General features: G+C 44.7%; 1 protein-coding gene and 1 long non-coding RNA gene across 2 annotated transcripts in view; one reads left to right on the top strand and one right to left on the bottom strand.

The window, feature by feature from the left end:
- Window positions 1–5,868: 5,868 nt before the first annotated feature.
- Window positions 5,869–9,253, bottom strand: LOC139707712 (uncharacterized). Its single transcript, XR_011709174.1, has 2 exons — window positions 9,026–9,253; window positions 5,869–6,130 (listed from the first exon to the last, which is right to left on the bottom strand). It is a non-coding gene; the product is annotated as an uncharacterized lncRNA (long non-coding RNA).
- A 144-nt stretch (window positions 9,254–9,397) lies between these two features.
- The window catches only part of Rftn1 (raftlin, lipid raft linker 1), a 195,995-nt gene continuing 177,791 nt past the window's right edge, over window positions 9,398–27,601 (top strand). Inside the window, exon 1 of the mRNA XM_027923158.2 lies at window positions 9,398–9,572. The gene's annotated coding sequence lies outside the window, so the exon portion shown is untranslated. The remainder of the gene's footprint in view (window positions 9,573–27,601) is intronic.

Genomic DNA, 27,601 nt, shown 5'->3' with positions numbered 1-27,601 from the left:
ATCATTTCTGATCCTTTTGTTATAGTTCTTTGTTCCTGATTGCTCTGGATGGCTGCTGCTGCATCACCAGCGACCCCCAAACACAGCGGCCTAAAGTAGCAATATTAATTTTATTCTTTCTTATAATTTTTGTGTTCAGGATCTGGGGAAGCCTGGGGTGGATGATTCTGGCTCAGGTCTCTGAGTCCAGATTTAAGGCCCTGAGGGACTGGGGTGGCTAAGGACTGGCTGGGCATCTCTTGCTCTCTCTCTCTCCGTGTGGTCTTGAGTTCTCTCGGTGGTCTCTGTGTGGACCAGTTTTGGAGTCCTCGAAACATGGCAGCCTGGAGGCAGTTGGATTGCTTGCATGATAGCTGTTTTGCAAGTAAATTCCAGCTATCTAGGTGTGACTTTCCAGCCACAGAAGTCACACGGCTTTACTTTATGCAGCATTACATTGGTCACAAGATTGTCACAGAGTGCCCAGATGAAGGAGAAAAGAATTAGTCTCTACCTCCTGAGAGGAGAATGAGGGCCTGGAAGAGCATATGAAGCCAGAGACACTGCTATGGGCCATCTTTGGAAAACAGCCACTGCTCCAGCCTGGTTCGTCAGTGTGCCCAAGAATGCTGTGAGCTGTCTTAAAAGTGTGTTTGTAATTTTCTTTACATCTTAAGGTGACCAGAGCCCATCTCTCTGGAATGCAATGGAAACCCTCCCTGGCTGGCACACTCTTAATTACCCACAATGAAATTTACTTATGGACTCTTGCTGAGAGTCTAGAAGTGGGATTATAGGAAGGACAAGGGAGCAGTGTCTTTGGGATTCAGCATTGCTCTCCTTAAGATAATCAGTATAATGACCTTGAGAGGAAAGGGGAGTTGAGAATATGGCCCTCTCTTGTTACATCTTGACTACTGAGGTCCTGTCCTGTCTGACTTAATTAGCTGTCTTTTCAAGAAGTGGCAACACTTGTAAAATATTGATAATTCCTTAATAATAGCATTAACAACGATGCTTGATACTAATGCCCAGAGAAGAAGGCAGATGTTTCAGCCTGGCCTACTGCCATCCAGCTGTTCCTCAGCCAGGGCCGGGTGCCAAAACCAGGATTTTAGCCCTATTAAAAAGCCTCTCATGCACTTTTCCCTGGCTGCCAGGGTTGTCAGCCTGCCATACATGGGTCTGGACACTCCCAGACTGAGAGAAAGGACCTCAGCTGTGATTGACAGAGAGCTCTATTCCAAAACCCCCATTTCAGCCCAGTAGAAAGTCGACTAGACAATGGGAGGGAGGAAAGTGGGCAGGGACCATGACACTCAAACCTTCTAAATGCCTTAGCAGAGGGATCAGAGAGCAGGAGTCAGGAGGAGGGAAAGAGTGGGCTTTGCAAGAAACCTTATTAACCCAGAAGGCAAGTAGAGGCTCCTGGTGTGACCGGACTCACTTGCCTACTTGTTCATTCAAATTTATCCATTTGTTCATCGTATTATTTTATGAGCCAGAGTATTTTGGGCAACAAAGTGACTGGATCAGAACCCTCAGTGGCTGGGGAAATAAAAGGAGAATAAATGGCTATGCAGACAAACCTTAGTTAACAAAGCCTTGCAGGACAGCGTCCCTGTTATATGGAATCATGCTGGAGGGGATGGAGGAGCAGGTATCTGGAGAAGTTGTGCTCACCCTTAAGATCCTGAACTGTGCCTGACAGTCATGTGGTAAATAACTCCAGGTGGTGTTTCTCTGTGTGTGCACTGGAAAGAGTGGGAGGAAGCCCTCATGTCTGCTGATCATCAGTGTCAACCTTCAACTGTCAACTTCCCCCGTGTTTCAAACACACACGTTTATGTCATATTTACGTAGTAGGTACTCAGAGGCGCTGGGAATAAAACTCACCTTCTGTTTCTGTAAGCCCATATCAGAGGATGGGAGAGGTGACAGAAACTTGTAACTGGTCAATTCTAAGTTTGGTCTCAGCTGCCCCAGAGCTGTGCATAAGTTCTTGGCTAAGGTATGAATAGGATGTACTGCCCCAATCTGTGTCATCCACATCCAGGGTGGCATCCTAGGGAATCTTCACAGCATCTGGTTGCCTATTGGCATTTCATTCTGCTCTCTGCTGTAGTGTCCCTCAGGTCTGTCACTAGGCTTGTTGGGCAGGTTTCTCAGGTAACTCCCCTGCTTTTTGCAGGACAAGAGAGCATCTTGCTGCTTTTGTACCTTCATGGGAATCTTCGTGGGACGATTTAGAGTCCTTTAGCACTTTTATGTTCCCTTGGGTCACTCAGGGGTCATCTGTGTCTCCCTGATATGTTGGGGGGTCCAGAGAACCCTGGGGGCTTCCTCAGATCCCTATCTTCAGCTGCAGTGGTCACTGTGAACTCTGTCCTCTGATTCCTCAGCTGGCAAGACTGTGGGTTTCTCTCCAAGTTTTGGCACCCTGTGGGGCACTAATTGAGACCTATCCTTGGTGAAAAGCCATAAAAATGTGGGCAAACCTCCCACGGATGCTTCCATTTTCTAAATGTCAATTCTTGTCTAGTTTCTGTCTATTTGTAGTTGCTTTCCACTGCTTTCAGAGAGTTGTGCTTTAGAGTTTCTCTGTAGGATAGTTGGTTCAATACAAACTACTCTGAAGCCAGTGACACTTGCTGCCCTTCCTTTTGAATAAGCCATAGGGGAAGGTTATTGGCTCATCTTTTACTGTGTGCTCCCTCCTGCTTCGCTTCACAGCCTTCTCTCCCTCTCTGCAAACTGGATGCGTACTATTACGTCTGAGAGAATTGGTGGGGGGGGGGGCCTCTCCCTCCCTCACACCCTTTTTTCTTTCTTCTTCTAAATTATGAGTTGCCTTAGACATGTGAAACCTTTTGAGACCTCCAAGATTTTTGAAAAAATCATCCTCTAGAACAACCATTCCTGGGACATAGATGCCATATAGTTTAGGTGGTTCCCAAATTGATTGTAAAAGAGGAGAAATAACAGGAAATACTGGGATTGTAAAGAATATCAATTCGTACTTCCAAAATGATTCTTCCATAGCAGGCATAAGACCTATGCTGAGTGATGGTCTGGTTATGATTCAGTGTGAGATTGAGTGCCTCCAATATTTTAATCAATAGTTGTAATTATTTAAGCCTCTCAATTCATTGATTCATTCAAGCATGCTTTTCTCATTCAACAAACATTTAGAGAGTGCCTATTATTTGTCAGGCCTTGTTCTAGGTGCTATTATGGAATGAAAAGTTTCAGGTATTAGCAAACTTTAAAGAGGGAGGCAAGGTAGCCTGGATTCAAATTCCATCCACTCTTTAGAATGAACTTAACACTATACTGATTCTGTTATTTTAAGGTAGTTGAAAGAATGAAGAAAGCACAAAATTTGGAGTCAGCTTAAGATTAAGTTCCAGTTAGGCATTTATTAACTGTGTCACTTAGGCAAGTCTCTCAATTTCCCTAAGTAGTATTTCATTTTAGGTCCATGGATAACTGTTGAGTGTGTATTGTGAAAGCTTTTTGAGGGCAGGAATAGTGCTGGCACATAGCAGGTCCTCAGTAGAAACTTGTTAAATGAGGGAGTAGATGATAGCTTTTATTGCTGATTGGGTTACAGGCTTTTCTTACAGGGCACTTGGAGAATTACTAGGATTCCAGGTTATGTGGGAAATGCTTCTCTAATTGGGTCCCTCCTTTTGGCCTTCCAGCTCCCATATAAGATCACGATGCCTTCCAGAAGGCATCATGGATTCTAGTAGGGTATACCAGTTAGGATAGGCTAGGTTATGCTGCAGAAACAAACAATTTTATAGTTTCAGTGACTTACAAACAAGTCCTTTCTTATTCATGTTATATAATCAGTACAGGCCAGATAGAGGGCCCAGCTTTCTCATAATCACTCACTAACATTGACTGACGAGAAGCCATCATATGGAATGTTGGAAGAGGCCTTGCTAGAGGGAAGAGAAAGGCCTGGGGATATTGTCCTGTCAATTAACTAATCATTGGGGAATGATACATATCAATCCTGCTCATAAGTCATCTACCAGAACTAGTTACAGCTTCTTGCAACCACAAGGAACCAGGAGAGCAATTACCATGGAAATGGAGGAACAGAAATAATTGGGGAACAGTATAGATGACAACCACAATGCGGCCTCATAAGGGAGATCCTGAGCTGGTCCATCCAAACTCTTCTATGGTCAGGCCTGATGTGAAGAATCATGAGCTTCGATCTTCTTACTGCCTCTTGGAGCTGCAGGGCTTTCTCCTCCATCTCAAAGACTTGTGGACATCCCAGCTATTAAGTGAGTGCTGAATCTGTGGAACAGGAGTTACTCTTTCTGGATGGTCCACATGCTGCTGCTGATGGGAGGTCATTGCCCAGGGTTAGTGGGAGAACGGCATGTGCCTTTCCTCAGCTGAAGGTCTACAGTGCTCCCTCTGGGCAAGTTCCCAGAGCTCAACAGTTGTGGACAAGACTCTTTAAGGATAGGGAGGGATAATCTTCACTTCCTAGGGAGTGGTGGGTTTCTGAATTCTGACACCAGTCAGTTCCTGAGTCCTTGCAGTCCCTCCCTAGTGTCATATCCCCTCTGACTTTCCTTGCTCCCCTTTTTCTAGTCTGGCAGCTTTTATGAATTCTTGGAAGGAATGTGTATATAGGATGTGTATACAGTAGGTGGATATTGGAAGGACAGGAGATACGATAGGGGACAGTGGTTCTGCTTGATTTCCTATTTTTCCATATCTCTTCATTTTATATTTGGACCTTGACTTTAGAAACTCATAAGCCAAAAGTTGGACTTTTATTTTTCTGGTATTTTTATGCTAACTCTCCCTCATGACAACATTGTGTTCTCTCTCTGTCTACCTTGATGGGAAGAGGGTCAGTTAGTACAGTGCAGCCATTGAGCAGGAGAGGTGATGGAAGGAGACTATCAATCAATACATCCAAATAACATCCTAACATTCATATAATGATTCCCCCCATAATCTCTTTTTGATAGCTGTAGAATATGTATGTGTGTGTGTGTATCTCACCTCATCTCTAATAATTTGTTCACAAATCCAAGTCTACAAATGCGTCTCATGAGTGGACTAAACCATGAAGAAGGGTGGATATGCATGGCTTCTGGCAAACCTAGCCAATTCTTCAAGCGGCTGAGGGAAAGAAGGCTGCAAATAGCAGCGTGCTTCACACAATATTCCTGAAATTCAGTCTCTAATGGCTTTTTGCTCCAGAGAGCAAATTCTCTCTCAGCCACAGGAGGGCCCCTGCTCCCTGAACTGCCTGTCTGACTCAGACTGGGAATTCAGAGGTAAAAATGAGGAGTGGATTCAGGAGCTGGATAATAATATAAATATAAATATATATGTTTTTGGTATGGGAGTGAATGGGATATTTGGCGGTCATCCAACATTTTCTCAAATTGGTGATGCCTGGGCGTGGCATTTTCAAAGTATCAGTTTGACTGTACTTTGGACAAAAGTCCCTGGCCTTGGCAGATCAGCACATACGCAGAAAACACCCTAACAAGCTCCCTGTCCCCCACCCTAATTCACACTCCCACACCACTGAGGGAGTCAAAGGCATGTTTTGACAGTGGCACAAGTGCATCCTGCTCCAGGGATGACTGGGGTGGAATTAGCTTGCCAGGGCTGTGCCTGTCATAATGAACAAAGGGCAGGGGACTCCTCTGAAATCCCTAGTTCTGGGGCATAGGAGCCTCTGCCATCATCTCCTTATAGGAGCCATTGTTACCTACCCTCTGTGGGGCAGCTTCTGGTGACCGTGTGGTATAAAGGGCCTCGCTTTCTCATCATAAACTGTGATCTCACTATGGCTATAAACCCATTTAAAATATATATATTTTAAATTTTTTTGAAATATTTTTTTAGTTGTCAATGGACCTTTATTTTGTTTATTTATATAACGGCACTGAGAATTGAACCCAGGGCCTCACATATGCTAGGCAACTGTTCTACCACTGAGCCACACAACCCCAGCCCATAAACCCATTTAAAATATTGACTGTGATAATAAAGATGAGTAACTCTTGCTCCTCTGGAGTGTAGATGGGTTGACTTCTCTCTTTCCAGCCCTGAAACGCTGTCATTCAGCTGGTGGATATAGGGTCTGGGTTTTGTGGTCCTGTAAATAAACAATCAGAACAATAATTCTTCAAGCCCCAAAGCTTTTGTTGAACTCATTTTCTGCCATATGTTGTCTTTGTTCTCTATAGAATAATGGGGAAGGGAGTTATTTTGAGCTAAGTTGGGAGTAGGGCAGACCTGAGTTAGGTCAAATTATGAGGCTCGGCATGGGTTGGGGTGAGAAGAAGGCAGGCAGAATAGAAGGTGCACCGGAATTATCCTTCCTTCCAAGCCTCAGCACAGCTAGGATGTAGCAAATTTGCTCAGCAGCTGGTACCCATGGCCTCAATCATCTCCAGAGCGGGGTGGCGCTGCTGAGGCCAAGAAAGAATTGCTCCAGCGGGGGCTCCTTTAACTGAGCTTTTTATAAGAATTGTACAGTCTGGCCACGGTTGCTCCTCGCACTTGCCTAGACTGGCTCAACTCCTCTTCTTTCCACGGGGGGTGTGAGGAGAACCAGCTTACCCATTAACTTAGGGCCTGCGTTTTATCGATTTTGATCACTCGGGACCCCAGTTCTGGGGACATCTGTGACCTGTCGTGCAGTAATAGCTTGGTTTTCCCCGTGTTCGGCTCCCTCCCCAAGTACTTAGTGTTAAATCATAGAGGGAGGAAGTGTGAGCAGAGGAAAAACAGCACTATTACATGACCCCTGATGAGACCGCTGTGATAGAATTAAAAGCTGCCGCCCTAGGACATTCTAACAGATGACATTGTGAGGTTGCCAAGGTAACCCACCAGGATACAGTTCCAGCATCTTTGGGGTTGATGCTGGGTAGACGAGGTCAGTTAGAGGTAAGGCCGGGCTGCCCAGGATCTGTTCCCTGGCTGGCTGGCCTGTGGCAGCCAAGTGGAAAAATCAAGGCAGCTTTCTCTACGACATAAGCAAATCCAGGATTCAGCTCCTTGCTGGATATTCCAGGTGAAAGAGAACTGGAATTGCTGAATGTGGGTTACACAGAGCTTTAAGAGAGCTGGATGCTAATGCCTCATCCACTTAATTCTATAATCGCTTACTGAATACCTACTATGTGCCATATAAGAAGCATCAGGATATCTAGGAAGAAAGGTCTAGAGTTCTAGAAAATCCTCAAAGATGCAGATCCAAGCAGGGAAAAAAGTCATTGAAGACAATTATACACTATTAGTACTCAGGAAAATATTGAGTGGGAAAAAAATGGAAACAATCAGAATAGCTTATTAACCTCAAGGACCTGGTGTTTAAATAGAAACCATGCACCAAAGTACAAGTGTGCACAAAAATCTTATAGAGTGGGAATGATTTGCTTAAATAAACTACCTCCCTCAACTATAATCACATTATGTGACATTCCTTCCTTTCTTTTTTCTTCCTTTATATACCCAGTGTTGACATGTGAACTACTGGTTAACACCTATAAATGTTGTTTTCTTTCTTCAGTGTAGTAGCCATCAAAGGATCAGAAAGACTTCAGAGAGGCCCTGAGAGCAACTCGGGGCCTCAAGCAGGATCATTAAGTGACATAAAGAAGTCTCCCTTTGACTTCATCAATGGGTGTTCAAAACTATCAGTGGTGTCACTGGTCCATGTTCCCACACACTATTATTTGAACCTGGGTGTAGGCTGTCACCTGGTCTTATCATTTTCTCTAAAATGGCAAACTAAAGTGTGTATGGGGGTAAGGAAGGAGAAAATCAGGGTAATGCTGGTGAGTGACACCAGAAAGTGGTGGGTGGGAAGGGAAAGGGGGAAACAACACCAACCAAAACAAAACCAACAACAACAACAATAACAACTACCATCCAGTGATGGACAGAGGGGAGGAAAACAACTGGAATGGGTACAGGGAATATCTCTGAGAAACTGTGCTAACAAGACAAGTTATTAAAAACAAAATAGTGCTTCCTTACCCCCTGAGGGGTGTTATTAGTACCAGAAGAACCTCATTAAAACACAATAGGGCCTAAACCAGCCCTCCACAGGCTGCAGTGGGGGGAGGTTCAGATGCCTAAGGACCCCTCTTAGCCCAACCAGAAAATGGAGATAATTAACTAAATTATTTCAGCCTTCTTGTTCCAACCTCTTTATAATAATAATAGCTAAGTTACGGAGTGCTTCCTAAACACTTTACATTTAATAACCCATGGGGAAGTGCTATTTGACAAATGAACAGACCCAAATCAGTCACACAGGAGTAAGCAGAGAGGCCGGGAAACCAACCCTGACCATTTGGCTCTAGGATTCCGCTCTTAACCACTACACGGCAATTTTGCTTTATTTAAACAGTTTCAAGAAGAAAATCTTGCCGGACGTTGGTGCATGCCTGTAATCCCAGTGGTTCAGGAGGCTGAGGTGGAACAATTGCAAATTTGAGGGCAGCCTCAGCAATTTAGCCCTAAATTTAGTGAGACCCTATCGTAAAGTAAAAAAAAAATATATAAAATGGGCTGGAGATGTAATTCAGTGGTAAAACCCCTCCAAGTTCAACCCCCAGTAACCCCATAAAAAAGAAAATCTTTTAGAATGGACCCAATGCCTCACATCTTCATTTTGGTAATGCAGCCCTGTCCTGGCATTTTATGTCGTCTCCCTGGGCGGCCTCAAGATGCCAGGCTAATGATTCCCAGATAGTCTCAGACCTGTGAACACCTGGAGTAGGCAGAATAGCGTTCCACCAGCGGACAGTGGCATTAATCCTCTCCTGAATTACCAACACCCAAGAAAGAACTTGGGCAGCGCTGGAGACGCGCCCACCTGTGGAATGGGGTCCAGGAATGGTCCTCTCTTAAGGTCTCCCCTTCCCCCGCCCTCAGGCAGCTGCACCTGGATGACGGTCGCCCTTCCAGCATCCTGATTCAAATCTTGGGGGATCCCACTCTCCCACTTGCTCGCCTGACCCTGACCGTACACGACCTTGGTTAGGAGGGGTCGAGAGGGAGGGTCGGTGAGCCTCGGACCCCTGGGTCGCGAGGCGGCGAGGATCGCTCACAGCTTGGCAGCGTGGATGTGGCGGCGCAGAACTCAGAGAGGGCGCAGGACGCGGAGGGGGCGCTGGGCGGGCCCACTGCTCCGGCGGCGGCTGTCAGGGGCCGCTTGGCTTCCCCTGAAGATGCAGCGCAGCATATTTTGCACATGAGTTCAGAGGAAGAGGAAGTGTAGCCGGCGGACGCGCGGCGGCGGCGGCGGCGGGGGCGCGTCGGGGCTGGAGCCGGAGCGCGCCGGGCGCAGGGCGCAGTGAGCGGGAGCGCGGCGGCCGCGGGCTCCGGGGAGGGACGCACTCACTGATCGCCTGAGGGACTGACACTAGAGCACGCCGCGCCACCACCCTCTGCCCCCACCCACTGGCGCCCACGTCCTCCGTGCGCCGCCTCCTCTGTATGGCACAAACTTTCCTCCCGGGACGCAACACGCTGTCTCAGGGAACCCGAGCCCGAGCCTTCTCCGTCGCCGGTCGCGAAAGGTAAGTGGGGACACAGTAGGTCTCCGGGTGTCGGCGTGCACAGGCCCATCCTTTTGGCCCTGCGGATCAGGTCCCCGGCGGGCAGGGCGAGCCCTCGTGGCACCTCCCTGCAGGTTGTCCTGTGCCGGGGCTCCGGAGCTGCCAATTGAACCTCCCTGCCCCAGGTGGAATGGGGACGGGGCAGATCGATGGGGCGCCAGTGTCTCGGACCAACTTTTTTGAAGGAAAAAAAAAAATCTCTGACGCTTTGTAGAGAGGCACTCGGGAGTGGCCTGTTGGGGGTCGTGGGCTTTGGGCTCTCTGGATCGCCTAGGAAGGACGCAGAAGGGGAGTTCTGAGGCTACAGGTGGGTCCGGAGTACACTGCTGTAAGGGTCCTCAGCAAAGGTCAGGTGTTGGAGTACAGGTTTTCAGAAGTGCGCGGGCCTGGGGTGAGGTAGGTGGGATAGGCTGGCGTGGAGCTGCGCCGGCTGCCGCTCTGAGTGCGCCCTAGAGGTGGGCTTGCTCCCAGGACAGAGGCTGTGGATGAGGGAAGCAGACATGCTGCGCGCTCGGAAGAGGGGCCGCTGCCACTGTAGACACAGAGAGGTGGAGAGTCCCCGGCACTCAAATGGGGATTCCCCCCTTTTAAGAAATTATTTTCTCTCGTCCTAAATCACTTTCTTAGGTGCAGGGGACACTTGGATGGGTTTGAATCTGGGCGGGGAGGAGGAAGCCCGTTGTCATACACGCCCATCTGAGTCCCAGGCCAGGGTTGGTGCCCTTCACCTCAGGTACCGCTGTCTTTGGCAGGGAGAAACCGGTGGAGGCCAAGGTTCTAAACCCAGGCACGCTCTCTGCTGCCTCTGTTGCCCTGGCTCAGCTGCCCTATGTAGCTGTGGATGGTTCCCAGGGACACTGGGTGGTGTCAGTGAGTTTGTTTGGGGGCTTAAAAATAAACAAGCCAAAAGTATTTTTTTTTAAAGTCTGGCACAGATCTCTGCATGTGAGTGTCTGCCCTGGTCCCCAGCAACAGCCTTTTCTTATCGTCAGAACAGCAGTTTTCAGATGCTGGGTGTGCAGTCAGACTAGGGTGTCTTCCAACCCCTGCCATCGTGTGTCATCTCAGGATAAGTGAGGCCTTGCCAGGAAGGAAGCTGGTTGTAATGTGAGCGACCTCTGGGCCTGTGGGTAGGGCCACTATGCACCCCACGTGCCCCAGCCGCTGGGATTCTTAATTTGTACTTTTGAACAGCTGAATTCCAAGGAAGTTCAAGTGACCCCAGATGTCACAAGCCCCACAGAGGGGTTAAGCAACAAGCTGTTTGGGGCTCTTTGGTGCATGTGCACTAACCTCAGTGAAATCACTCTAACCTCAGACTGAGCTCTGCATCCTCTTTTGCCTTCAGGGGTTTCTGGCCTTTCTGAGTAATTCCAGCTCCAGGACTGGGACATCATCCTCTGGCTGCATTTGTATAGCAAGTCCCTGGGTTGGTTTTTCTTTGTTTTTTGGCTGCATGGACATGGGGCAAATGGAAGCGGAGTATTGTGCAATTGGCTAATAGGTTTGATGCAGGAATTGAAATAGAATAAATTGGGGATACAAGTCAGTGAGTTCTTTTTCTCCCTCGAGAGCAGGAATTTTTGGCTTACATTCAAATAATTGCAATCCCTTTGTCTGTAGGGAAACAGGCAAAAAATATTTGGCATGAGTGATATGGGTTCCTGTAAGCTCCTTGTTCCTCCACTCTTTGCTTCTCCTCAGAATTGAAACTAGGTGGTCCCATGGTGTGATAGGCATGGTTACCTTGCTTGGTGGACTAAGGGAAGGGCAGTGTGACTCTATTCCACCACTTCCCATCCCATTTTTAAGATACAGAAAAGTTACAAGAACAGCGACCACCCCAATACGATACCTTGACTCTATAATTAACGTTTTCTTATATTGGCATTATTACACATCTGTCCATCTGCTCCTTTACCCATCTATCAGCAGTTTATTGTTATATGAATTTTAAAGTAAATTATAGATATTGGCACAAGTCACTTACAAACATTTCAGCACACATTTTATGAGAGTTCAATCATGATTTTCTTAAGGTAAAATTTATATACATATAATGAAATGTGCTGATCTTGAGAGTGCCATTTGCAGAATGTTTGACAGAAGCAGGCACTTATGTAACCCTAGTCCCTATCAAGACAGAGAACATTACCAGAAAGTTTTTTCATCCCCTTTCCCAGTCACTTCGTGTCCCCACTTTATCCACACCAAGTACTGCTGTTTCTTAGCATAGATTAGTTTAACCTGTTCTTGAACTTCATATGAATTGAATTATATCTACAGTATGATGCAAAGCTCCTTTTACTCAGTATGTTTTTTAAGATTCATGCATGTTGTGTATATTGGTAATTTTATCTTTTTTACTGCTGTGTAATATTTCAAAGGTATGTCTGTACCAACGTGTGTTTATTTATTCCCCTGTCAGTGAACATGTGGGTTTTGCCCAGGATTTTTTTGTTTGTTGACGAGTATTGTGAGCAATACTGCTTTGAACTTTTGTGCACAAGTCTTTCCAGGGGCATATGTTCTCATTTCTCATGGATAAATAGCTAGAGTGAATTGCTGGGGCCCAGAGGAGGTATATGTGAACCTTTTTAAAAAATGGCCAGATTTTTTTTCAACATGATGGTACTATTTTACAGTCTTATCAGGAAGGAACACAAGTATGAGATTTTGGAAAGTATATCACAATCCTGTTTTCCTATCTCAAATTCAAGACCATGGTTTGATTAGTGTTCTCCTGGGCCAGAGGGATCCAGAAATCAAAACCACTTGAGACAGTCTGGAACATGTTGTTTTTGTAGGTAGAGGGGTTACAAGAGTCCCTGACTCTGCCAGGAAGTGGGTTTAAGCTTAAATTATTGCTGACAATCTGATGAATATTTTATCTTTAGAGATCTTCGGAGAAGGGAATTCCATTGGGGAATGTACCCTTGGTTGTGAAAGATTGATTGAGTGCTTTCTATAAAAAGAAAAATAACCCCCAGGCCCCACAATATTCCACTAACTTCTGCTTAGAAACTCTGGTGGGATTTCTGGCCTATTGGTCTTGTTGATGTGAACTTGGTGGAGAGTCCCCTCGGGTTTCACCAGTTTGGGCAGCAGGCTGTTGAAAGGGGTTGTGTTTGCTTTGTGAGACAGGTCAGATTTGGCTTTTTGAAGGCTCATAGAACAGCTTTCCTGTGAAAGTGATTTGGCCTCTCAGTGAGAAACATGGCCTGTCAACACCTCTCTTATTATCCTGGCTGAGAAAATGGGCCTGGCCCCCTCAGGTCCCCTTACACCTTAATTCCTCTCTGTGGGGCCTGCCACAGAACCTGACCTTGTCTGGTTCAGGAAGCAGGAAATCAGCCTCTCTTCCTGGTGGGACCAGGGGTGAAATTTTTACATGTCCTCAAGGTGTCCCATTGCTGACCAAGCTTTGCAGGGGCCAGATGACCAACAGTGCAATCTTATTTTTTCTTTTTTAATTTTTTAAAAGATGTTGATAGACCTTTATTTTATTCATTTATTTATATGTGATGCTCGGAATCGAACCCAGTACCTCACACATGCTAGGCAAGTGCTCTACCACTGAGCCACAACCCCAGTCCCCAATAGTGAAATCTTGAGATCTTCTACTATGTTTGGGGACTGTTCCACTCAACCTAGTACAGAGAGCTTATCATAGGGCCTGCCAAGGTTAAGGGCACAATCACTGTTGGCTGAACAACTCATGGTGCCCATCTGGGCCATTGCTCTCTGGAATCTGACAGTGGGGACCAAGATGTTAGGGACCCAAGATGAATTTTACTAGAGGCTACTTAACCCTAGCCTGGGAGACAGGTGTTTGGACCTAGGAAAACTTTGCCAACTGTGAACTTGCGTTGTTTAGCACCATTCATTTTTTAGTACAAATTTTGTGATTGTTATTAACAAAATAAGTATGACTCGAAGTTGCTGAGAGGTTACTCTCTGCTGGGCCTGTTGGGAACTTAGCTGCATTATTTGAATTTAATCTTCATGAGAGGTGAGTACTGATGTGATTTTCATGTTAGCCTTGAGGAAACTGAAGCTTAGCCGAGTTTGTTTGCCCTAACTTCACATTTTCGTGACCTTAAGGGGAAAGACTGTGACATTCTGGTTTCACGAATATAGAATCCATCTACAAGCACAGAGTTCCAAATACACAAAGCCATAGAGTAAGAGAAATGTCAGCCCGTTAGTCAGAACAAAGTTACAGGAAATGGTATACTGAATCACTCTCTTTAGTATTCTTCTTCTTTTAAGGTTGCAGAGTTTGGTGAGGCCAGGGCCTATGTAGAAGTACTAATTTGGGCCATAATTTAAGATATTGGTTGATTAGGATTGTGATTTTATTGAAGGAACAAAAAAGTTGTTGCCCAATGTTGGGTTGAAGTGTCTGTAGTTGAGCTGCTGCAAACACTACCCACTAGCTATGAGTGGCTATTGATATGTGTATATAAATGAATTAAACTTAGACACAATTAAAATTCTCTTCCTCAGTTTCACTAGGTCCAGAGTATCTAGTGGCCACCAAATCAAATAACAGAGACTTGGAATATTTTTTCACTACCAGAAGCTATTTCATAGTGCACCCCTATAGTAGGCATTTCGTATTGTAAATTAGTACAACCACTTTGGAAATCAGTATGGAGGTTCCACAAAAGACTAGGCATGGAACCACCATATGACCCAGCCATACCCTCCTAGGTATTTACCCTAAAGAATTGAACTCAACATACTATAGTGATACATGTATACCCATATTTATAGCAGCCCAATTCACAATAGCCCAACTATGGAACCAGCTTAGGTGTCCATCAGTGAATCAATGGATAAAGAAAATGTGGTGTATATACACAATGGAGTTTTATTCAGCCACAAAGAAAAACGAGATTATGAGATTTGCAGGAAAATAGATAGAACTTGAGACCATTCTGTTAAGTGAAATAAGCCAAACTCAGAAGGTCAAGTGTCGTATGTTTTCTTTCATATGTGGAAGCTAGAGAGGAAAGAGGAAAAGAAAGGTGTGTGTTGGGGGGTAGTCTCATGAAAATCAAACGGAGATCAGTAGAGCAAAGGAACCAGGGGGAGGAAGGAGGGGAGGGAAAAGAAAAATACTGAGGAATTATACTGGCCAAATTATAGTGCTATATTGTGTGCATGTACAAATACGTAACAACAAATCCCACCATTATGTACAACTATAATGCGCCAATAAAAGATGGAGAAAAAAAAGATTGGCAATAGCTATGGCTGAGGTTTAGGCTGTTTTTCACTGACAAAGAGAGAAATTTAGCTGATGTTTCTTTTATGTTTACCTTTTAAAGGTTGTGTGTGTGTGTGTGTGTGTGTGTGTGTTATAATCTTTCTTCCCATGCACATTCAGTTTTTGACATAAGTTTGAATTTCCCTGTTCTCCTGGGCCCCCCAAAGGGGCTTTCGTTATAATCATTGCATATTTTATCAGGATGTGTTCTCATAAAAGATCAGTACAGCGGGCGAATGATAGCCACTGCTTGAGCCCTGCTAATTCCTTGCTCTCCAAATAAGGATTCAGTTTAGCTTTTAAATATGCATTTGTGTGACTTGCTCCCTACCTGGGCTGAATTCAGGAAGAAAAATCACTCTCAGCAGGCCAGAACCAAAGAGCTAGGAAATCAGGTCGCATTCTATGGTGATGGCTACCTGCCAAGATGGAGATGGGAAGAGACTCCATTTGGGGTACTTAAAGGCTCATTTGGGGTTTTCCTGAGTCTGACCTTCCTTTGGGGTGCAGGGGGCGATGGAGAGGGTTGGCAACCTCAATGTCCCAGTTATACTGTGGCTTCCTCCTCTTCTGTGGGTTTCACTACTCTAGAATCTGGTTCAAAAGATGGGGTGTCAACAGGCAGCAAGACCAGTCAGAGGTGAAAGATCGACACAAGCTATGTTTGGTCACTTTGTGTGAGTGATACTAACCAACTCAGGCTGTTTTATGATCCTGGACCAGAAGTTTCCATATTTTTTGACTAGGAAGCCAGCTGTCTTTCAGTGACAACTTGCTTTGGCTTTTGGCCCTGAGTTTGTCCCATCAGAAGCAAATAGCTTCGATAGGCAGACCTCCTTGAGGGTCAGAATTAATATTTTACAGATGATCACTAGCTCCTGGGATGTGTGTGTGTATGTGTGTGTGTGTGGGTGTGTGTATGTGTGGGGGGGGATGTGTGCATGTGTGTATGTTGAAACTCCCTATTTTGATTTCACCCTTGTCCTGAGGACTCTTCAAGTGTTAAGGAGTAGCTCTGTGATTCCTCAGACTTTGGGACACTGTTGTAACAGATCTTATGCATAAAGTTAGATAAGAAGAGATTGGGTTAGTCATGGATTCTTATTAATGGAACTCGATCGCATCGTGTATGACCAAATTTCAGAGCTACAAAATACAAAGATATCAGACTGTTCATTTAAATACTTTTTAATTTTGTTGTTTGGAGAGGTTTGGGGGATTTTGAAGTGTCTTGTGATACCTTATAATCACCCTTTTCGTGCAATTATGATGGATACAGGCCTGAATAGGTTAAAAGGACTCTTTAGATGGACAACAAGTAATGCTCATATAGTGCTAAAGTGGTTAACATTTATACTACTAATTCTGTGAGCCTGAGACTGTTAGACCAGGACACAAGAAAAGACCACTGACTCCAATTAAAATCAAATTAAAGCAAGCTTATTATTTCGACCGGCCGGGCTGCCTCTCCCTCCCAAAATGGCGGGAACAAGACAGCACCCCAGCTTTCCTGAAGCCCAGCTTTATAGCCCAGAAAGTTACACAAAGGGGGGTTACAGATAACAAAACTCTGACAAGCATCACACTAATGGTAGTTTACATTTTTTGCTGGCCCCAACATCAGAATTTATGAGGACCATTAGAGCCTCAGAGAGGGTCGTTGTCTGGCCAGGGAAGGCCAAGATTTGTGAGGCATCACTAAAGTTTCAGAGAGGGCTGCTATCTGGTCAGAGAGCCAGGCATGGGTGAGTTCAAGGCACGGGCAGGCATTCCAAGCAGGTTCAGAATTTGCAGTAATTTATAGTAAAGCCGAAATTATCTTTTCATGGTTTTGTGGGGAGATGCCCAATTTTAAGAAAAGATCGGGTTGGGTCTATCAGAGATTTCTTAAGCTCTGTCAAATATTAATTCATTCTACCTCATCTAATCCTTACGCTATAGTCATATCCATTTTACAGATGAAAAAACCAATGTTAAGGGCAGGGGTTGTGGCTCAGAGGTAGAACACTCACCTAGCATGCGTGAGGCACTGGATTCCATCCTCAGCACCACTTAAAAATAAAATAAAAGTATTGTGTCCACCTATAACTAAAATTAAGTGTGTGTGTGTGTGTGTGTGTGTGTATATATATATATATATATATATATATATATAAAAACAAGGTTAAAAGGCTTCTTCGAGGTCACTTAGCCAGGAAGTATACTCACAAGGTTTTGAGCCCAGGCAGAATGGTTCCAGAGCCTGTGTACCTTGTGCTGGACTGTTAAGAAAGGGAACTTGAAGCCAGGTGTGGTGGCTCATGCCTGTAATCCCAGCAGTTTGGGAGGCTGAGACAGGAGGATGTGAAGTTCAAAGCCAGTCTCAGCAACGGCAAGGCACTAACAACTCAATGAGAACCTGTCTCTAAATAAAATACAAAATAGGGCTGGGGAAGTGGCTCAGTTGTCGAGGGCCCCTGAGTTTAATTCCTGGTTACCTCCCTTCGCCGCCCCCACCAAAAAAAAAAAAAAAAAAAAAGGTAACTTGAGCAGCACTGGTGGCCAAGGGCGGTGGGGCAGGAGGAGATTCAAAGGCTGCTCTTCATTCTTTAGTATGTATGTAAGTGTTTTGCCTACTCCCTAAGGGTGTTGACTGAGTTGGCCTTTATTGTGTGTCCATGAGAGGGCTTTGGGATGGCTGTGATAGGGGATGAAGAGGGTCTGCTTTCGGGTGGAGAGATGTGGCATTGCCAAAAGCTCCAAGCTGGTATATCCAGCTGCCCACTAAGCCCTTCTACTGAGATGCAATGAATGTGGCTAAAATCAGCTCCTGGCTTCCTCAGAAGATGGCCATTCCAGCTTCTGCTTGCTCAGGCAACCTGCCCTGGAGGTATCTCAGATGCCCTCTGTTTCTCCTTCCATATTTCCAATCCATCAATAAATCCATTTTTGGAGTCGGGTACCTGGGATTGAACTCATGAGCACTCAGCCACTGAGCCACATCCCCAGCCCTATTTTGTATTTTATTTGGAGACAGGGTCTCACTGAGTTGCTTAGTGCCTTGCTTTTGCTGAGGCTGGCTTTGAACTCAGGATCCTCCTGCCTCAGCCTCTGGAGCCCCTGGGATTACAGGTGTGCGCCACTGTGCCTGGCTTAATAAACCCATTTTCTTACTTCCAGAAGAGACCTAGAATTTCTTTGCTGCTCCCACTTCTACTCACTGGCTCTGGTTCCCCACTGCCTTGGTCGGTCATGGCCAGGTGTCTTCCCCATTGGTCTTCCCTGCTCCAAGCCCTGCAGACTCCCAGCTCAGTCCATGTAAAGCCAGAATGTTTCCAGCGGTCACCATTAGCGAGGTTGCAGGATTGGCCTCCCCAGCAGCGACTGCTTTCCTGTTGGTGGACTGGCCAACCTTCAGCAGGCTGAACTCCTACAACCCTCGAACCCCTGCTTGTTTACGTTTATAGTACCTTGCGAGACCTCCACACCTTATCCTGGGGCTTGCTCTGCTGTCTTCGTGGTTTTACTTAAATTTCACCTGGGTGAGGCATCCTCTGATCCTCCTATTTTTTAAAAATTTTACAAACTTCTCTTGGGATTGCTATCTCTTACTCTCCCTTCTCTCTGCTTTATTTTTCTATTTGACATAACTTAAAAATTGAATTTCATTTATTATTTTTATTTATTTGTCTATTGTTTATTTTTCTGGTCCTGAAGGTCAGGCCCATGAAGGTAAAGTTATTTATTTATTTATTTTTTGTCTCTTTTGTTTAACTTTGGTATGGCCAGCATTTAGAACAGGGCCTTGCAAATACACGGAATGCTCAATACATATTCGTTGAATGAATGATTGACTTAGGCAGTCCTGCCAGAACTTAGCCTTGAAGCAGGGTGTAACGGCGGAAACGCCTGTCAATCAGCCAGATCTCCTGACTAACGCCTGTCAGTTAATTTTCTTTCTTTCCTTTTTAAGTATTTATTTATTTAAGTTGCAGTTGGATACATTACGTTTATTTTATTTATTTATTTTTATGTAGTGCTGAGGATAGAACCCTGGGCCTCCCATGAGCCAGGCAAGTGCTCTACCACTGAGCCACAACCCCAGCCCATAATGGTTAATTTTCTATCAGTTTGGCTAGGTTGTGATCAAACACCAGGTTACCTGTTGCTTTTTAAATGTGATTAACATTTAAATCAACAGACTTTGAATAAAAGCAGATGACCCTCTGTATGTGTGTGGGCCTCATCCAATCAGTTGAAGTCCTTAAAAGACTGAGGACCCCAAGGAAGAGGAAATTCTGACTCCATACAGCCTTTGGACTCAAGACTGCAATATCAACTCTCCCCTGGGTCTCTGGCCTCTGGCCTTATCTGAAATTTTGGATTCTCCAACTCCTACAATCACATAAACCAAATTCTTAAAATAAAGATGTTTGTTTCTTTCTGTCACTATCTGTCCATCTACCTATCTATCTATCTATACACACACACACACACACACACACATACACACGACACATGCATATACATCCTGTTGGTTCTGTCTCTCTGGGAAACTTGACTAATCCAGAGGATCCGGAGGAAGGGAAGGGAATGTCAGGTGAAGGTTCCAATGGAGGTAGAGACATGGTGTTTGAAGGATTCTGGGTGCGTATAAGAGTTAGCAGCAGGTTAGTCTGACTTGACTCTAGGGTTAGCAATGAGAGACAGGACTGGACAGGAGGGAGGTTGGAGTGAGACTGGTATCAAGGCCTCCAGGCTGAACAGCAGATGTGATGACACTCTCTGAGAAGCCACTTATGTGGTACGTAATAGTTCATCTGGGAAAAGCTGGTATCGGAATTAGATGAGTGAGGAGAATCCAGAGCCGAGGGAAGTTTGGGATGATCCTGAAATGTCAGGTTGGCTCAGAAAACAGAGAAGAGGAATCAAAGCATCCTCTGGCCCAGGTCCTCAGGCCAGTTGTGGAGTGAGGATGGTGGCTGGAGCAGACTGATACCTGGGGTTTTGAGCTTGGATGTTACCAGGGCAGTGGTGCTGCCCATGGAAAGAGGAGGAAGAGGAGGCTTGTTGGGCAAGGTGTCAAGTTCTCTTCAGGGCATATTCTGGAAGTATATGGTCTTTGGGATGTCTGTCTGGAGCTGGAGAGGATAACAGTCTGAGGAGGGAGATGGAGGGGTTTTGCTTAGAACAGTTTTCAGTTAGGGAAGGAGAGGGGATGTGATTGCTAAGGGGGAGACCATAGCATGTATGTAATCTCTTTAGAGCATACAACAATGCTGTACATTGGTGGCACCCAAATTTTGCAAGCCAGGACACTGCAGAAAGCTCACAGCATGGCCATAGGATAGTTTCCAACTTTAAGGGAAACCCAGCAATATCTGTTAAGATGGCACCATGAACGTGAGGTGGTTCACAAAATTAGAGAGCACCACGTTCCTCTTGATGACATTATATCTTTGTGAAGTGGGGTTTTGGGTGGTCACTAAGAAAATCACTGTGGAACAGGAAACAAGGGTGCTAATGTCCAGTGTGACTTTAAGGTTTGAGAAGCTGTGCAGAATCCACCTTCTAATTAGTAAGTGTTCATGGTTATTTAAGAAGGAAAGAAAATATTTTCTTTCAATTAAGCATACTGTTTTTTCTTTCCAAGATCCCACTAGGTTATCAGGCTATAAACAAATACTAAGTTGTTTAGACTTCATTCTTCAACCAGAGGGACTTTTAGGTACTTTTGTAGCCTGGAGTACCGTGAAAAAGGTACTGAAATACAAAGGTCACCATGCCCTGAGACTGAAGGTCTTAGAATCTGTCCTCTGTTGTTTTAGGTGTCGTATGTAGATAGTAAAAGAGTAAATGCAGGATTACAGATAAAGGGCATAGGGCTGTGTCCAAAAAGTCTTATTTCTGCAAAAAATAAAAGATGTGAAGCAAATAAGGTAAAGTGTAAGCATGTGTTCAATCCAGGTGGTGGGCACATTTTCTGTACTTTCCATATGTTTGAAGTGACTTATAATTAAAATAATTTTAGGAAAGTGAGCCAGGAGGAGGTTTGAGGATGGAAATTCAGGGGTGTGCCTATGTTTGGGAGGATGGCAGAGGAACCCCAGAAAGGGGCATTTAAGGTAAAAAGAGATTCAGGAGATTGGGGGTAGTGACCCAAGGGACTGACCTCTGCTCTATAGCTCTTATCCCTGAATGTGGGGCTCATGAAAGATCCTGGGACCCACTGAGCCCTGGCTGTCAGGACGGAATTGGGAGTGGGATAAGACTAGGTTGGCTCCTAGAGAGTTGATTCTCAACCCTGGCTGCATGTTGTCACCTGGAGGTTTATAAGTCCTGGTGCTCTGGCCCCACCCCTAAGGCCTGGGCATCAATACCTTTAATAGTTCTCCTGTGATTGAGAACTACAGCTGCAGCCCAGGGTGTCTCAAACTTTATTATGAGCCAGACTTTAACCACTCATTGTTAGAATGTAGATTTGGATTCAACCGGTCTGGGTGGGGCCTGCAAACCCAACCTACATTTCTAATGCTGATGGTGCTGGTCCTAGGGACTACAGGTGGAGTAGCAGGTTCTGAGAGGGAGCTGTTTTGTGATCTGAGACAGCAGCAGAGCAGAAATATACTCAGGATCCCCCACAGAGATGTTGTTAGGTTGTAGGGTAGGGATGGGGGTGGAAAGCAAGTGTTTTCTTTTTATAATGTAAACACCACTTGTATTAGTTGTCTTTGTTATGTAACAAATTACTCCCAAACTTGGCAGCTGACAAGTCTGCTCTCCACAGCCCCAGTGCAGCTCTCCTATAGGAGCAAGACTTTTAACATAAACTGTCTGTATATCATCTATCAGTATGTAACAGATTACCCCCAAACTCTGAGGCTTAAAACAACAAACATTCATCATCCCACTGGGTCTCTGCTGTGGTTGCACTCAAGATGTGGGCTGGTGAGCTGGGTGTGTGGAGGGGTGGTAGAGCAATTTGCCTGATATGTGTGAAGCTCTGGGTTCCAGCCCTAGTTTGGTGTGTGTGTGTGTGTGTGTGTGTGTGTGTGTGTGTGTGTGTGTGATGTCAGCTGGGCAGTAGGTCCTCTTGCACCTAGGTGGGGTCAAGTTAATGCTGGCTTTGCAGGAGGCCTCTCTGTTCCTTGCCTTGAGGACTCTCCCTAGGACTGATGGACATACTGACCTCTCAATATGGCACTTGGTTACCCCCAGGGCAAATGATCCAGGAGAGAGATAGGTAGAACCTAACTTTGGAAATCACACTTCATCATTTCCACAACATCCTAGGAAACCATACTGGGTCATTTCCCTAGTATGCTACTGGCTACTGAGTAGGTTGGCCCTACTAAGTGTGGGAGGGGACCACACTGGTTGTGAATACCAAAAGGCTCACCAAGGCCATTGTTTTCAACTGTGAAAGCCATGCATGCTCAAGGTAGAGAACTTGAAAAATGTCATGTGCCGCAGTCTGGCTGGGCACAAAATCACGAGCCACTCAAGCAGGAACAAAGTTTATTTTTTGAAACTGCCACCAATGTCCGGTACCGCCCGGGAAGATTTTTTCCACCCACGCGGCCTCCTCCCAGACGCAGAGAGAGCTCCTCCCCCGGAACTCCCTCCTACTGTACTTCCCCAACCAATGGGAACTCTCCAGGAGTCCTGTAGCCGGCCTAGGTGAACAGCAGGAGTCCAATATCCATATGAATGCAAATCTTAACATAATCATATCATCTCAATGGCTAGCTGGCGTCACCTTTAGACCAAAAATGCCATGCATCATATACTTGGCTCTTAGCAGTCATGCATGATCACATGACCCAGGGGAAAGTTCTGTTAACATATGGTCTGTATCCTACTAGTTAAAAAAAAGGGGGGGGGCTCTTTTATACAACTACATCCATAGACACTTTGAAAAGCTGGTCATATTATAATACCATTTAATATAGATCGTTCCTTACACTTGGCGTTGGATCATGAATGCTTTCAACGGGTAAATTTTTAGTTATCCTTGGGTTTCTTAGACTTGTTTGCAGGATATCAAAATTTGACACCAACTGAATAGTTGACTGAATTTTCAAGTTTTCATTTATATTTCTGGATTGAGATGTTAAGACTTCTTAATTAGGATCATCAGCTCTTACTTTGAGTGACTGAATGATGTAATAAACACATTTGAGTCTTCAAATATGGAATTTGAGTGTAGAAATGAAAAAAAAAAAAAACGAGTTTGCCAGCTGATCCAGCATCATTGCATATAATTGCTCCATCTCTGGTTGCTTGTCATGAGCTGTTGGCATTTGTTAAAATTAGCTTTACAGGCTGCTTCAGATTACTGGCAAGTGTGGTAAATGAGGGCTCACTCTTAATGAAACTAATTTGTATTTGAAAATATAACTACATTTATTGCCCCCATTATTTAAATGTGTGCATGCTTAATTGATAGGAAAAATGAACTTTTAAACTGAGGCTTTTATAAACTTGACTGAATCACCTTTCAAGAAGGTGATCCTTTTGAAGTGACTTTCCAGTGTCTTATGAGTATCTTGGGAAGCAATTCATAAACAAATTAGAAATGCTTTTAAAATAATAATTTCAACACTTAAAATGACAAGGGACATTGTGCCCCATTGCTGTTCAGTGTCATCTGAAGTCAAGTCTATGGTGACCTGCTCTGTTTCATGTAACAGTGGTTTTCTCCAAATGCCTGTCCAAATGCCTGGGACTCTGTCCAGACTTCTGTACCCTGTGTGTCTGTTCCTTGTCTTTGTCCTCCTTTCATCTGGGACATCCTTGAGTACAAGGCCTAGCCTTCCCAGTTTTTGAGTTTGCTGATCTAGTGCCTGACTCAGAGTAGACCTTAAATGTGTGCTAATTCAGTGGCTGCATGAATAAATTTGGAATGTGAGTTCCTTCCCTATGGAGCTGACAGCGCCTTTGTGAAGCTGGCCCACTGTAGATTTCAGATTTGATTCACAAAGAATTTATTTTCCAGGATGTCACCATTTGGGGGATGTTTGCCTCCTGGTCTTTGCAATGTCTGACATCCTCTCCTTGCAGTGGAGTCTCAGAACCTTCTTCTGATTACCCTTTCTTCTTCCCTAGAAAGCATCCAGTTCCTAATTACCTTAGCCAATTTCTGCCAGAGAAGATGTATATTTTGACTCTCTTCCCAGTTTTCCCATAGGAATGGGGAAAGACCTCCTCTTTTTCTTTCTTTCTTTTTTTACTTGAAGATTTCTTAGAAGGTTCTTTTTGGTTCTGTGGTCCAACAGACATAGTTTCAGGGACATCTGTTGAGAAGAGGAATACATAAAAAGAAAACCGAACTTCTCTACAGCTGTGCATGAAAGCTGATCCAACAGTCAGCTCACATACAAAACAAGTAGCCTGATTGACTTGAGGTGTCAAGGTGAGGTGGCCATAGGAATTTTGAGGGGTAGATATACAGGAGTTAGGTAAAATACTGGGGACTCTCACCAGATACAGGTGATTTTTTTTTTTTTAGCACATGTCCTTTATAAACAAGCAAAAGCCAAAGGAGAAATAGCCAGTGAACAGCACAGTTGCTCAGGAGTCTGCTGGGTGCTACAAATGCCTCAGTGTGGGCAGGTGGTGGAGGGCCAGTTCATTGGTCTCTCTGGTGTAATGCTTTCCACCACATTGCTAGTGACAGCAGCACCTGGCCATCCTGCCCATGCAAAGAGAAGCATTGCTTATATACAGGGCCCCTCCACCTACCATGGCACCCTATAGCCCCACTCATAGGCATTTGCTTTAAACAAAGGAAAACAGCCACACACACACACACACACAAAATCTTTACATGAATGTTTATAATCACTTCAAGTTGGAACCAAAATGTCCTTCCAAGGGTGAATGGCAAAATCAGGATCCCTGAATGCAAGCCAGCTTCAACAGGTGCTCAACTGAGAGGCAACAGGATGTGGTCATTTTGAGCAAACTTGGTACATAAGTTACCTATTGTATAAATGAACCACTCCAAAATGTAGAGGCTTAAAACAGCAATGGTTCACTCTGCTCAGGAGTCTGCAGTTGGGGCAGGGCTTGGTGGAAACAGCTTATCTCTGCTCCACATGGTGTTGGTGGCTTGCCTGAAGCAGAGGACCTACTTCCATGGCAAGTCGGTGCTGGCTGTGGGCTCCCCTACTTGTGGACCTCTCTTTGGAGTTGCTTGAGCTTCCTTATGGCATGGTGGCTGGATTCCAAGAGCAGATACCCAAGAGTTAGAAAGTAGATGCTCTTCATCTGTTAAAGCTTTGGTCCAGACACTAGCACTGCCATTTTGTCATATTCTATTGGTTAAGCAGTCTCAAAGCCCAGACCCCACCTCTCAATATAGGGGAGTGTCAGTGACTTGGGAGCCATATTTAAAAGCCATCTCACTTATCATTTACCTTCTACCTTAATAGAGACAGAATCCTGAGGGAGACATATCTCCCTGAGTGGCACACCAGGGGTCTTCTGCCTGCATCCAACAGTACTGCTACATAGACTCTTCCCTTTGCTCCCTTCTATGGCCTTCAAAGGTCCATACTCATCCAGCTTCTGATGTGAGATGGTTTGGGAACCTGGCATAGTAAACAGTAAAGTTCACAAAACTCTACTATAACGTAGCATGGTTATATTGTATTTTCCCTTCTTTTCGTAAGCTGGGTTTTTCTTACTTGTTTTGTGCATAGTAGGGACTGTAACTGATATTTTGGGGGTTGGCAAAAGTCTTTCCTATTTTGACAGGTGTAGGGGTTAATGGGAGAATGCAGGGAGGAACTAAAAGGAACACAGGTGTTCTTAGCAGGGTAGAGCCCACAACTCATGACTAAGAGGGACAAATTCACATTAAAGTTCTGATGGCCAACAATTGCTTTGTTTGTTTCCCTTCTCAGAGAGAACCATGCTTTAAAAGTATTTGCTTAACCAGAGTTGCACACACTCCAAAGAAACAGATCTCTGTAGTTTGAGACCCCAAGGATTCAGGTCTGGCTGGTGCTGTTTTATCTTTGCTATTTCTGATCACATAGGTGATTTGCCCAGAGCCCTTTTAAGTCTTCTGATATCAAGCACATGACCTTTGGGGTGAACTTAGACAGAGACTTCAAGTTTGAAACAGTCTGATTGAAACCTTAAACTCAAAGTTATGTATTGGAAGTTTTTCTAATGCTTCTTGGAACCTGCTGGCCTTCTGCTATCCTCTATCGTTTCTGAGTCTTTCTTACACATCCTAATAACACTCTCCATTCCAATGTCTCTACTTTATAGAAGAAATTAAGTTAAAATTTAAAAATTTAAATAGAAAACTATAGACAAAATTAAATCATACTGAAGTGTTAGTGGCTATCAGGAGCCTAGTTTGTTGCCCTTTCTGTGGAGACATTGGTGGTTTTGAAGGGCAATTATGATTTCCTTGGAAATCGTAAAAAAATGGTAACAAAAATGGGAGCGAGTTTGAAGAAGAGGTTTCTTCTTGGGGATCCCCAATTGCTTAGCCTTACAGAGCTAGGCGGTCTGCACAAGTATATGACAGATCAAGGTCGACTCTTTCCCTTGCTTGCCCGCCTGTGTAATCCTCAGTCTTGTGACCCTGAAGTCCCAGGTTGGAGAACATGCTTCCAGCCTCATACAGGAAATGGTCCTTGTCCTCAGAACTCTGTGGTGTATGCACAGTGACTTCATCAGAGCAGCTGGCCTCAGATGACTTGCCTTCCCTTTTAATTCAGAAAGCTCGACTCCCCGTGGGTGGACAGTTCTGTGTTTTGCCTTCAATCTACTTTTATTGTTTGGAGATGTTTCTGGACACCTGCAGGACCACATATTTATTTGTTTTTGAACTTTTCAATGAAAAGAGTTTTTTTTTTTTTTTGCAGTACTGGGGATTGAACCCAGGGAAAAATGATTATTATTTTTTTGCAGTGCTAAGAATTGAACCTAGAACCTCACACGTGCTAGGCAAGCTCTCTACTGCGGAGCTACATTCCCCAGCTAGCTTGGTGAAATTTAAAAAAAAAATATTTATTTTTTTTAGTTGTAGTTGGACACAATATCTTTGTTTTATTATTTTTATTTTTATGTGGTGTTGAAGATTGAACCCAGGGCCTCACACATGCTAGGCGAGCACTCTCCCGCTGAGCCCCAATCCTAGTGCGGCTTGGTGAAATTTGAGTGTGGGAAAGTACATAAGAACTGAGAGGATCAGTGAGTTGTCACAGACTGAACCCCTGAGTATCCTGCACCCAAATCAAGAAAAGAGCATGACCAGTTCCCCAGAAGCGCCCTGGTGCTCTCAGGTAGTCACTGTTCCCAGGATAGTCCAGTATTCCAGATCTTAACCCTGTATGTCATTTTGCTTGCTTTGGAGCTCTGGGTACAGAAAAGAGGAAGTCTGCACTCTTCTGTGACTGGCTTCCCGCCTCTCCTTTTACTATTTTTATGTTTGTCCATGTTGTCATGGGTATTCTTAATTTCTGTTTCCTTGCTTTATAATATTTTGCTATATGAATATGCCACGATTTGTTCATCTTTTCTCCTGAAAGGCATCTGGGCGATTCCCTGGGAAGGGCCATTAGGAGGGGAGAGACTGTGAGTATTGTATGTGTCCTTTGATGCCCTCATATACACATGGTCATTGGTATATACCTAGGAAAGGAACTGCTGGGTCACAAGATATGCTTATATTCAGTTTCCCTACATATCACTGTATTTCCAAAGTGGTTGT

This window comes from Marmota flaviventris, chromosome 1, assembly GCF_047511675.1.
Source record: "Marmota flaviventris isolate mMarFla1 chromosome 1, mMarFla1.hap1, whole genome shotgun sequence".
NCBI lineage: Eukaryota > Metazoa > Chordata > Mammalia > Rodentia > Sciuridae > Marmota > Marmota flaviventris.
The sequence above is the reverse complement of the archived record's forward strand: the minus strand, read 5'-3'. Positions and strand labels throughout refer to the sequence as shown.